Source organism: Neolamprologus brichardi, chromosome 10 (genome assembly GCF_056152115.1).
Source record: "Neolamprologus brichardi isolate AB-2024 chromosome 10, ASM5615211v1, whole genome shotgun sequence".
In the NCBI taxonomy this organism is placed as follows: Eukaryota; Metazoa; Chordata; class Actinopteri; order Cichliformes; family Cichlidae; genus Neolamprologus; species Neolamprologus brichardi.
Genome location: NC_142113.1, coordinates 32,387,240 through 32,399,096, shown reverse-complemented (window position 1 = coordinate 32,399,096; position 11,857 = coordinate 32,387,240).

Here is an 11,857-nt window from a genome sequence, read left to right as displayed (position 1 = left end):
TACAATAAACACTGTCACCCTTAAAGGAGTGTTGGTACACTTTGTTTGGGCAAAGAGATTATTAGAAAATACAGACGTAACACGGCAGCTTGAAAAATCCAATTTAGATGCCAGTCAGTCCTCAGAGAGGAAAACTGTGAAACCAGAGTGCGACACAGAAAAACGCCCCCGCTTCCTGTTCCCAAGGAAGGACCAATGCTGCCACAGAGTTTGCAGTTTTACAAAAAACAAATATTTTATTAATGTTGGAAGGTAAAAGAAACGTTTGGGTGGGCGTGGCCAAAACAAGAAACAAAACGCTCTAGAAATGAAACAGAACAAACCTATCAGGAGAAATCCAAAGTAAAACACAGGCCTCATAACCTACACAGCAACCGTGTACAACCTACACGGCCTCCCTAACCTACAGGAGAAAAATGGTCATGATGTCGTGACGCTCCGGTGTCAAAAAACCCGACACGCTGCTTCAGAAACACTAACTCGAGGCTTCATTTACAACGTAGCTGCTTCCGTGCCTGATTCAGTGGTTTATAAGGAAGTGAATCATTTGCGGGATTTGTGTTTTGATGGTGAGAGATGGCGATTTTGGTCAATTGGGTGGTTTTGCCAAGTTTCTGCTCTTGTTGTTTGCCTTTGTTTTGTGTAAATATATATACCTGCATTTCTACCAGTTTCTATGCACTCGAGCATCGTCTGTTCCACGTGAGAGGATTTTCTCTAAGGCAGGAGAAATTATCTCCAAGAAAACAAACCGACTCGACCATCGCACAGTGGAACAAATTCTCTTTGTAAATAAAAACCAAACAGGATAACCTTAAATACACAAAACATGGTGTATTTAAGGTTATCCTGTTTCTATAATGTGTTGTACATTATTATATGTATATTATATGTATTTTTCATCTATTGTATTTACCAACATCAAGAAGTCACAAGCAAAGAAAGACCAAACCACGGTCATGTTTAAATAAGAAATGTTTATTGATCATATTTATTTATTAAAGAAATAGACATAATTTTTTCACCCAAAAAATACATGTTAAAGCAACATAAGGACGACCCAATATCAGACAGAACTGTGAACTCTGTAGAGTGGGCGGTCAGAATCAAGCAGTACACTTTAATTTGTAGATTCAAGCTGTTCTTCATACTTTTGGCCACCAGATGTCACCAGAGATAACCGTGTTGAAAAGCGAGTAATGAATAGTTTTTAAACTCAACCTTCAATGCTAAAAGCTTCGTTTGGCCATCACTAGAACAAAGGTTTTGAAAAAAAACAACCTTCCCATCCCTAAAACTACCAGCTCAATCAGAAAAGGTCTATTTACAATATTTACAAAAACAACAATCTAGTTCTTCAATCACAGAAACTTCAACACACAGCTAAACATAAAGCACAGGGCTAAACACACAGCCTGTTTGGAAGCAGAAAGTAGGCAGGCCATGCCGAGTGTGATGGGTCCCAATTTATAGCCAGCCCCCCTCAGTCTTCAACCAGTGGTTAGCCTCCACCCGGAACTTACACAAGCAAAAAAGGCAGAGAAAACGAACAACAACCCCCTGAGGTGTGAGGAGCAAAAGCAACACAAGAAATGATGACCTGGGTCATAACAGAGACCAACCTGCGTTGCTTGTGCTGAAGACACCCGTCTTATATCCTGCAGGTTACTCATCATGAGTCGCCTCCACTCATGGCTCACTGAGCTCCTCCATCTTATTCTCCAAACACCTCACATTGATCAGGGTCATCTGGTCCAGCCCTAACTATATGCTTTGTCAAAAAGGAAAGTTTGAAGCATAATTTTAAAAGTAAAGAGGCGGTCTGTCTCCCGATCCTAAACTGGAAGCTGGTTCTTAGAAGAGGAGCCTGAAAACTGAAGGCTCTGCCTCCTGTTCTACTTTTAAATACTCTAGGAACAAGTAAGCATGGCAACAAGTATGGCAGTGTCCCCCAAGAGGGTAATGGACCCCCTACTGATCCTCTATCTAATCAAAACGGGTATCGGTCACAATCAGGCAATGGATTCAGGTGAATCCATTGTGAAACCTGGCCCCACCCTATCATGTGATTTGCTGAGGTCAAAGGATGTGAGTGGGCGTTAAGGCGTCTGGAAAGGGATCTCAGATGTTGCACATCTGACAACTGAAGGAACACTAAAGGACACCTCGCATGATGTAACAGCGAAACAGGAGGAATCTGACAAATAACGAGTTCTGAGTGGACGATGATGCTTCTTTCACTCCTCTTTCAAACCATCTGTCCTCTCTGTCCAAAATGTGAACATTGGCATCCTCGAAAGAGTGACCTTTGACCTTTAGATGCAGATGGGCCGCTGAGTCTTGTCCCGTCGAGGTGGCTCTTCTATTTTGTGGTGTTTACGAAGTGGCTGTTTGGTTGGCTCAACAGAGCTCTGATTGTCAGCTTGGCTACAGAGCTGAAGAGAAACCTGAGGTTGTTCTTATTTTCTTCAATCAGTGACGAATAGTAAGATGTTCTGGCTTTGTGGAGGGCTTTCTTATAAAGCCACAAACTATTTCTCCAGGCTAAATGATGATCCTCTAAATTTGTGACACGCCATTTCCTGGATGTTCAGTGAAGGTTTCATAAGAATCCAGGCATGTGGTACAAAAATATCTCCAAATATCACATCAAAATAAAAATACAGAACAAGATGAAGTGTGAAGCATTCGAGAAGTCTGTTTTGTTCTCTCTCCAGAGGTCTTTTCATTACTCAGGAGCACATTTGTAGTTGTGGAGACGGTACTGTATGGCCTCCCTCTCTCTCTTTATATAACCTCACAGGGTGAATCATCTCCATCATCAAGGTGTTTGTCTCCGTGCTGAACTGCACGTCTTAAAAGCCACATACTCATACTGTTACACAATCGATGTTCTCAGTTTCCTTTAGGCCAAGAAATATTTCTCTGAAGGTGTGAGGATGTCATGTTTGTGCATCCTGAGCCTGGAGGTACTGCTGTAATCATCCTTTAACAAGATGGTGACCGAGTTGACTGTCCGCTCACTCGGGGGCATCGGGGATTGCAAATAAACTGGAAAGTCTGAGAGTTGGTCACAGGCAGCATGTTGCTGAGCCTGCAGCTCAGGATGAATACAAAATCTGAATCTGTTCTAAATGACTCTGCCGACAGAGTGTGCCTTCTTTTTGCAGTGCAGGTGAGTCCTGTGCTGCTAAACAGAAGCAACACAGGGTCCAGACTCATGATTGGACGGTGGTGCAGTGGCAAAACATTGGCACTAACAGAGATGCCCTTTCTTACCCAACACTTCCAGGGATTTGAGTCTCCTCCAGTGTCAAACCAGGGATGTCTTCTGTGGCAGGTGAAGGTGATAACGAAAACGGTCTCGAGCCAGGAAAACTGGATATCAGTGGCTATAGGAGGAAACGCAAGACACTGTCCACCACAACTGTCTTATACCAGCTTCTGCCAGTATCACTGTTTCATAACCTGGGATACAATGGACTGGAACTACCCCACTATTAGTGTGTAGGGCTGGGTATCGTCACTGATTTCTAGAATCGATTCAATTCCGATTCACAAGGTCCCGAATCGATTCGATCCACGATTTGATTCAATTCGGTTCGATTCACTTCGATTTGAATCTGGGAAATTTTGACAGTCAGAAATATTATAATTCAGATCAGTACATTTACATATTTTTGTATCTATAAAAAGGAAGCTGACACTTTCCAGACTTTATCAAAGGTGTGAGCATCACAGCAGAGGCCTTTGTGTCAAAGTAGCTGAAGATAAAACACAGAAAAACATGAAGGCGATTTTCCTGACCTGGATTTTATAAAAATATTCTGCCGTACATCAAAAACGAAAGAAAACCATTAATCAACACGTGAACATTATCTCTGAAGTTACAGCGGTTTTATTAGAGACACGGCTGAGCATTTTGCATTTTGCATAATTTTAAAAAGTTTACATTTGTTCAGCATTGAACGGCAGAAATTAGGTTTTCTTTTCGGAAGTAGGCTGACAGCCTGTAAACAACGGTAAACTTGTGCGTAACAAGCAAGCGATTAATGCAGAAAACAGATTTTTAGGAGGAAAACTGTTCTTGAAGTACAGAGAGAGAGAGAGAGAGAGAGCTGTGCATGAAGTGTGATTTTATCCTGGTCGAAGCAAAACAGCAAAAGTCAGAGTGAATTCATGACGATGTTTATGTGAAGCTTAGTTTGGATCTTATTTTGCAGCTGGTTCAGTCAATATTGTTTGGAGAGACATCAAACTAACAGCTTTAGAATCAGCGCATAAACGGCGTGAACACAAAGCTCGACCCGCCGACAGATCAGAATCAGCGAGCTGTCGGCTTTCAGCCCCGACCATGAGAAAGGCGACATCTAACTGATTCTGATCCGCGGGTCGCGCTGTGTGTTTACGTCTTTGTGCAGAATCCGTGTTCCTGCTCTCATCTACTGTCTTAGCTGTTTGGTGGTTGTTGAAATTCTGTGAGATTTCACCAGAGATTCTGGCATTTCGGGCAAAATAAATTTATATTAAAAAATCGATTCAGGATTTTAATGAATCGATTTTACGTTATCCAAGCCAGAATCGATTTTAATCAATAAATCGATTATAAAAACCCGCCCCTATTAGTGTGTAATAACCAGAGGATACAGTAGGCTGGAACTACCCAGAATGGCATTCAATAAACGAGTAGTTAAAGCTGATTGGCAGATTAGCACACAATACTGCAGAGTGAGTTTGGCTCAGTAATAAGAAGGATGATGTCATGCCCCGCTTACACCTCGAACCCTTATTCCTGTGATGCATTCATGGTGTAGACATGAAAGTTATATAACTTTGCACCACTGTGCTGCACAGTTTCACTGCCGGGGTTTGATTCCTCGATGGGGAGTGAGAGCTGGCTGCTGTTGTCTTTTGTCAGGTGGCTCAGGAGGTCGAGGAAGGTTGGTGGTTTGATCCTGGGCAGTTTTCGTTTGATGCCAAAGTATCCTTGGGCAAGATAAACTAGTTCTGATGCATTCATTAGAGTGTGAATGTTAGACAGAAAGCTCATCTGACCTCAGAGACACTTTGACATATTCGTCAGGCTTGTTTCATGTTCTTCTGCAAACTTTAATCTTGCAGTTTTATGCCAAACTGACAAAGCAAGGTCTTTTTCCCCCTTGGATGCTGTCTGCTGTATAAAGGTTATGTAACGTCCTTTGGGCTGTCTGAGCTGTCACCGAAGCTCTGATTTCCTTTAATACTCCCTGCATCGCGTCAGAAGCACTCTCTCAGAGACAGGGACTGCATGGTGCCTCCTACGAGTCAAACTAATGACATTATGTTGAGTTTTATAGCTCTGATTTCTGCGGCAGCTTCAACAATCCCTCTCCATCTCTAGACATTTCCTGTCACACTTCAACTGAAATGCCTTTGTCGTGTGTCAACAGCACTGCCGGGGTTGGGTTTTGCTTTCAGACAGATTTTACGTGAGTGCTATTGAGTCTGCACTGTCCTCAGTGTCCTTCGACAGCTTAACACATCACTGAGCCGAGGCCTGCCTCTGTGATGCATTAGTGAGAACATGCTGTAAACAGCCAGGTGCAAGTGTAACTTTAATAGACAGCTGCAGTCCTTTCCTTTTATTGCTCAAAGTTAAATGACTGGTGATGACCATGAATTGTCACGACTATGACACTGAATCATGTTTCCAGACACAAGTTTTCTGGCTTTTTTTTGTGTCCCTGAACAGAAACGTTCGTCAGACTCGTCTCTTTTACACAGAATCGTGTAAATCAGGGGTCTTGAACTCCAGTCCTCGAGGGCCGCTGTCCTGAAACTTTTCCATGTGCTGCAACACACCTGAATCAAATGAGTCGGTCATTAGCAAGAGTATAGAACTTGACTGCATGCTGAGGTGGCGACCCCTAACCCTACTCAAGTAAACTTAAGCAAATGTATTTCTAACAGTACTTTTATTGCACCGTGCTGCTGTAACATGAATCAAATGGCTGAACTGCCACCTCAGCATGCAGTCAGGTCCTATAGAGTCTTGCTAATGACCTACTAACTGTATTCAGGTGTGTTGCAGCCGGGACACATGGAAACATTTCAGGACAGCGGCCCTCGAGGACTGGAGTTCGAGACTCCTGTTGTAAATGCATGAACACTTTCCCCTTTAAAGGACAAACAAGGACATTTTCATCTATACTTTTAAAGACTGGGATTGGGGCTGCAGCTGCAGTAATGCAGACGCTGCACCGGTCCGTCGTGGTGAAGAGGGAGCTGAGTGTAAAAGCGAAGCTCTCAATTTACCGGTCGATCCACGTCCCTACCCTCATCTATGGCCACGAGCTGTGGGTAGTGACCGAAAGAACGAGATCGCAGATACAAGCGGCAGAAATGAGCTTCCTCCGAAGGGTGGCTGGCCTCTCCCTTAGAGATAGGGTGAGAAGTTCGGCCATCCGGGAGGGGCTCAGAGTAGAGCCGCTGCTGCTCCACATCGAAAGGAGGCAGCTGAGGTGGTTCGGGCATCTGACAAGGATGCCTCCTGGGCGCCTCCTGGGTGAGGTGTTCCAGGCATGTCCCACCGGGAGGAGGCCCCGGGGCAGACCCAGGACACGCTGGAGAGATTATATCTCTCGGCTGGCCTGGGAACGCCTTGGCGTTCCCCCGGATGAGCTGGAGGAGGTGGCTGGGGAGAGGGAGGTCTGGGCCTCTCTGCTTAGGCTGCTGCCCCCGCGACCCGGCCTCGGATAAAGCGGATGAAGATGGATGGATGGACTTTTAAAGACTACATACAGATGTAGGCCTTAAAAACTACTGTTAGGTTAAGGTAAGGCTCTGCGCAGGTGTTTGGTGATCACCTGGTAATCACTGATGGTTGCTGGAGGGTCCTTGTTGTTCAATTCAATTTTATCTAGCATCAAATCACAACAGCCGTCGCTTCAAGATGCTTTATATTTAAGGTCAAGTAACTTATACATCTGATGGTTGGTCTGATGGTAAAACTAAACACAAACAAACCTCCATCATTTCATTGAACATGTACAATGACAATAAAGGTCTATTCAGTTCTACATCCAGGAATTCAACTCTTATATGAAGCTACATTATTGTTTAAAAGTCTTAAAGGTGATCTCCTCCGTCCAGCGTCGATCATGTGAAAGTGCTGTTTGTGTGTGAGGTAGCTGTAGTAACTTTAGTTGTTTGGGATTTTGTTTCTATACCACCAAAAGAAGAAGAAAAGGGGAAAACTGAAGACTTATCTTCCAAATCTGGAATCTGGAAGATAATCTCACAAGTTGGTATTTTTATCTTCTTGGTTTCTTCTTTGATTTTGTTCCTTTTTGGGTTTTTTGTCTGACCTTAACATCAGCTGACAGTCCCAACCAATTCATAATTTATTCTGACATTTTTATTGAGACTCTTTACCTCGATGAAGGCCGGAGCTGGAAATGATTATAATAGCTTAAAAGCGTCATTAACATTGTTTTGTGGCAGCAGGGAATCAGAAGTGCTCAGAAAAGGTGACATTTAAACAAATTGCTCCATTTGTCCCCGTCTGGCTGAGGCTCTTTAATCAAATGAGCCTTTGTGGTTTAATAAGAGTCGTTCCTAATTGATATTCCTTCTTTAAAAAGAGGCTAAACCAACAAAGATACACACCTGAACCAAAACACCTTAACTCTCTACAAGCCTTTTTCAAATCACCGCCAGGGTTCTGGTTCGTCTTATGATGCTAACTTTAGCTGCTGTCTGATCTTAGCTTGATAGAATTGCTGTTTTACCTTGAAACATCCTTATGGTGCCAAAATCTGTGTAATAATTGGTATTTTTTGCATGACCTGGATCGAGAAGCATCCATTCATCTTCTTCCTGTTGTGCAGGTCAGGGTCACCGTGCTGGAGCCTACCCCGTCCTGGACAGATGAGCAGTCTGTTGCAGTCGTCGCTAAAAAATAAAAGTCTGCAAATCGAAAAATTAAACTTACTTGGATGTTCAATAAGAAAGATCTGTATTCACTCCTGTGTCCTGATTCTTGGTCGTTTGGCCTGATGGTCTATTTTTTTACGTTCCATTTTGTCGCTCTGTCACACTCGATTCTGCCATCATCACTTTGGTCCAATCGTTTTCCTGCCTTCTCTTGACCACCCGATCTCTGCTCTCCTCTCTGCTCCAGCATATCTACCTGTGGCGCGGCTGCAGAAGGCAGACACACCTGAGCAGCACGAGCAATCACGCCTCACCTGCTGAAAAGAAGAAAGAACTGTTGTTGTTGGTGAGGCTGTGAGCTGCAAAGCTGCAGACGAGTATTGTTGAAACACCAACCGTAAGAATAAAGTATGATGAAAAGCATGAAACCATGTGGAGTTATTACACCTCCGTATCCGCAGCTCCACAGCGCCTCCTTAGACTCCACTCTACTCTGTGGCTTGAGTCTACAAACAGTCTACTGATGATTTCTCATTAGAAACCTTACAGCTGCTGGTTGTGACACTGGGATGTTTCCTGAGTACGCGCTTCAGGCAAACGTGTTCAGCTGCTCTAAATTAACAGTACTGGTTTTTACCAAAGTGGGCTTTTAAAATTTCTATAATGTTTAATCGACCAGTGAGTGCAAGCTCCTAAAGGAAAACCATATTTTTTAATTTTAAATAGAATTATTTTAGTTGGCAGCACGGTGGTTAGCACTGTTGCCGCACAGCAAGAAGGTCCTGAGTTCAATTCCACCATCAGGCCGGGGTCTTTCTGTGTTTGCTTGCTCTCCCCGTGTTTGCGTGGGTTCCCTCCGGGTACTCCGGCTTCCTCCCACCGTCCAAAGACATGCAGCCTGTGGGGATAGGTTAATTGGTTAATCCAAATTGCCATTAGGTATGAATGTGAGTGTGAATGGTTGTCTGTCTCTGTGTGTTGGTCCTGCAATAGACTGGTGACCTGTCCAGGGTGTACCCCGCCTCTCGCCCTATGACAGCTGGGATAGGCTCCAGCGCCCCTGCGACCCTGAAAAAGATAAGCGGAAGTGGATGGATTATTTTAGTTATCTACACATTTTCTAACTTAATTTTAGAGAAAAAGCTGAAAAATTGTAAAGCACAATATTAGTTTCTGATTAAATTATTTACTTGCATTCATGAAAAATATCTTTTTATATATAAAAAAGCATAAAAAGTGTGTTTTGTTGTTGTTATGGAAGGTGGTCTAATAAACTCCACTGGCCTTGAACCACGACACACCTCCACCTGTGCTACAGCTGTACCTCTCTCCTCCTGACGTACATACTGATGAAGATTTGTCTCATTTGGACTCGTCGCTCGCATCGTCAGACCTGCTGCCACTCATTTTCTGTCCACTCTTCTGTAGTTTGCTTCACCTGTCCTCCCAGTTTCCCTTCCACTGAAACCATTTCTGGCTTCAGTGAACAGTACACGGATCAGCTGAAGGTCCAGATGTAGACTCAGGTCTTGTGTCCTCGGATTCTTAAGGACGTGACTCTCAGATACGAATCATCTGCTGAAACGGGCAACGACTGCAGATCTCTGACCTTTGACCTTCAGACTTCCTGTCCAGCTGCTGGACTTTAGTAGTTCAGTTAACACTAAACGGTACATTTAAACGGTACGGTGATTGTTGGCAGGAAGTAGTGTTTGTGCCCTGGAGCTAAGATTGTTAGCCAGGAGCACCAACTGACAACTTAATGGCAGAGTAATTACGTTCAGTCTTAACAGGCTCTTATTTACATTTGCCAGCGATACAAACTTCACATTAGCTGCACGTCTACAAACAGCAGGAATGTTTTGAGCCTAAACGACTCTTTGAATTTTCACTAAACATCAGCGGCGAAGTGCGTTTCCTGAGGCTTTGATGTATAACACAAACCACCAAATCGGTCACAGCCAAAGGCTCCTCTGTGAGTCTTTTAAGAAGCAGCTCTCGGTAATTTTACACATCGTAGTTGAAGAATCGGAGGCTTCTGACTGTTTTTAATCACAAAATATTTCACAGAAACTCATCTCCGCTGCACGAGGCTGAGGAGATGAAACAGACTCGCTGCGAGCTCGTAAAGAAAAGAGAAGACGTGAGGCTGAGATGATGGATTTGTCATTGCAGCAGATTTCATTTCCACATCTCTCACTGCGTCTGCATGAACTGTGTGTTTAAGGTCCCACCAAAGCGGGTTTAAGTCCCAACTTTGACTCGGCCAAACCAAAACCTTCATTTTGTTTTTCGTCCCTTCAGATGGACGTGCTGGTGTGCTTTGGATCGTCGTCCTGCTGCAGAACCTGAGTGCTCTTAGCACATAGCCGGATATTATCCTGCAAGATTTTCTGTTTGAGAACAGAGTTCATGTCTCCATCAGTTACAGCGAGTCGAGAAGCAGCGAAACACCTCGGACCATCACGACCACCATGTTTCACTGTTGGGGTGATGACCGTTTGATTCCAGATGTAACGCGACTCAAACCTTCTGAAAAGTTACGCTTTTGTCTCGTTTTTCCCCAAAACTCTCGGTGATCATCAAGTTGTGTTTTGACAAATGTGAGACGAGCCTTTGTTTTAGTCAGCGGTGGTTCTCTCCCTGAACTCTTTGTTTTTGTTGACTCGTGACCTCTGACCTTAGCTGTGAGGCCTGCAGTTCTTTAGATGTTGTTCTGGGTTTTTTGTGACCTCCTGGATGAGTAGGCCGGATACTCCCTTGAAGGTTCACCACTGTTCCTACATCACCTTGTTCTCAAGTTATCACATTCACAGGATTTTCACGTACTTTTCCACACAGAGTCAGGCAGGTTTGGTCGCTTTTTTTGCAGCTTAAAAAATCCCATTTAGTATTCACTGTTGTTTTTAATGTGATAAATAAGCAAAAGATGAAGAAATGAGGACGGCGACAAACACTTTTTCAGAGCACAGAGAGCCGGGAGGTGTGCAGTAGGAGGGACAGATGGGTATGAAGTGGGGGTGGGATTACATCAGGGATCTGAGCCCCTTGTTTGCAGGGGTGATGGACAGGTGAGGGGGTGAGGGGTCACTGTGGATCTGTATCTGTGAAGGCAACGTCATGATCTGCAGTGAGAGAAGGGAGCAGGTGGAGGAGAGCCTGGAGAGGTGGAGGTATGCTTCACAGAGAGAGACAGAACACAGGTGTGAGAGGGAGACAGGTGCAACAGTGAAGATAGGAGGAGCAGAGGTGGGAGGAGTTTAAATACCTCGGGTAAAGTGGAATTCTTGTATAAGGCTTTTTCAGTTCTGTGATATTATTACCGTTTAATTTGGTTACACTGTTACACTCATTGTACCTACTCGTCTTCCTTTGCTTGTTTTAATTTGATAGTAAGTCTCCCGAATTTTCTTAGAGGTTTATTTCTTCCTTTCCTCCATTTTCATACTTTCAGCTGTACCTTGGTTCCCTCATGTCTCCATTTAGTCCAATTTGTAGTCCTATCTAGGGATGGGTACCTGTATCGGTTCTGTCATAAACGGTAGTAACCAGACCGAAAAGCAGCGCACAGCGCTTTTTTTTCCTGAGCTGTGACACGCTTTAGATTCTAGCCAATCATTTTACGTTTCCGAGGATAGTAGGCGGGTCCAGGTACGTACGTTCTTTTAGAGCAGAGCTACAGATTAAAACGCCCAAGGCGAAGCGGTCAAAGTCTGGCTGTACTTCACAGCAAAAGATGCAAACTCAGCAGCTGCAACAAGTGCTTTAAGCTGATACTGTGATACTGTCAAAGGAGGTAACACCTCAAATCTGATGAAACACCTGGCGACGCATAGCGTTTTTTTAAAAGATGAGAAATGCGCCGTATTTGATAGCTTGCTGCGAGACCTCACACCGAGCGCATCTACTGCGGGTGTGGTGCCTGTTATCGGACCCGGAGTTA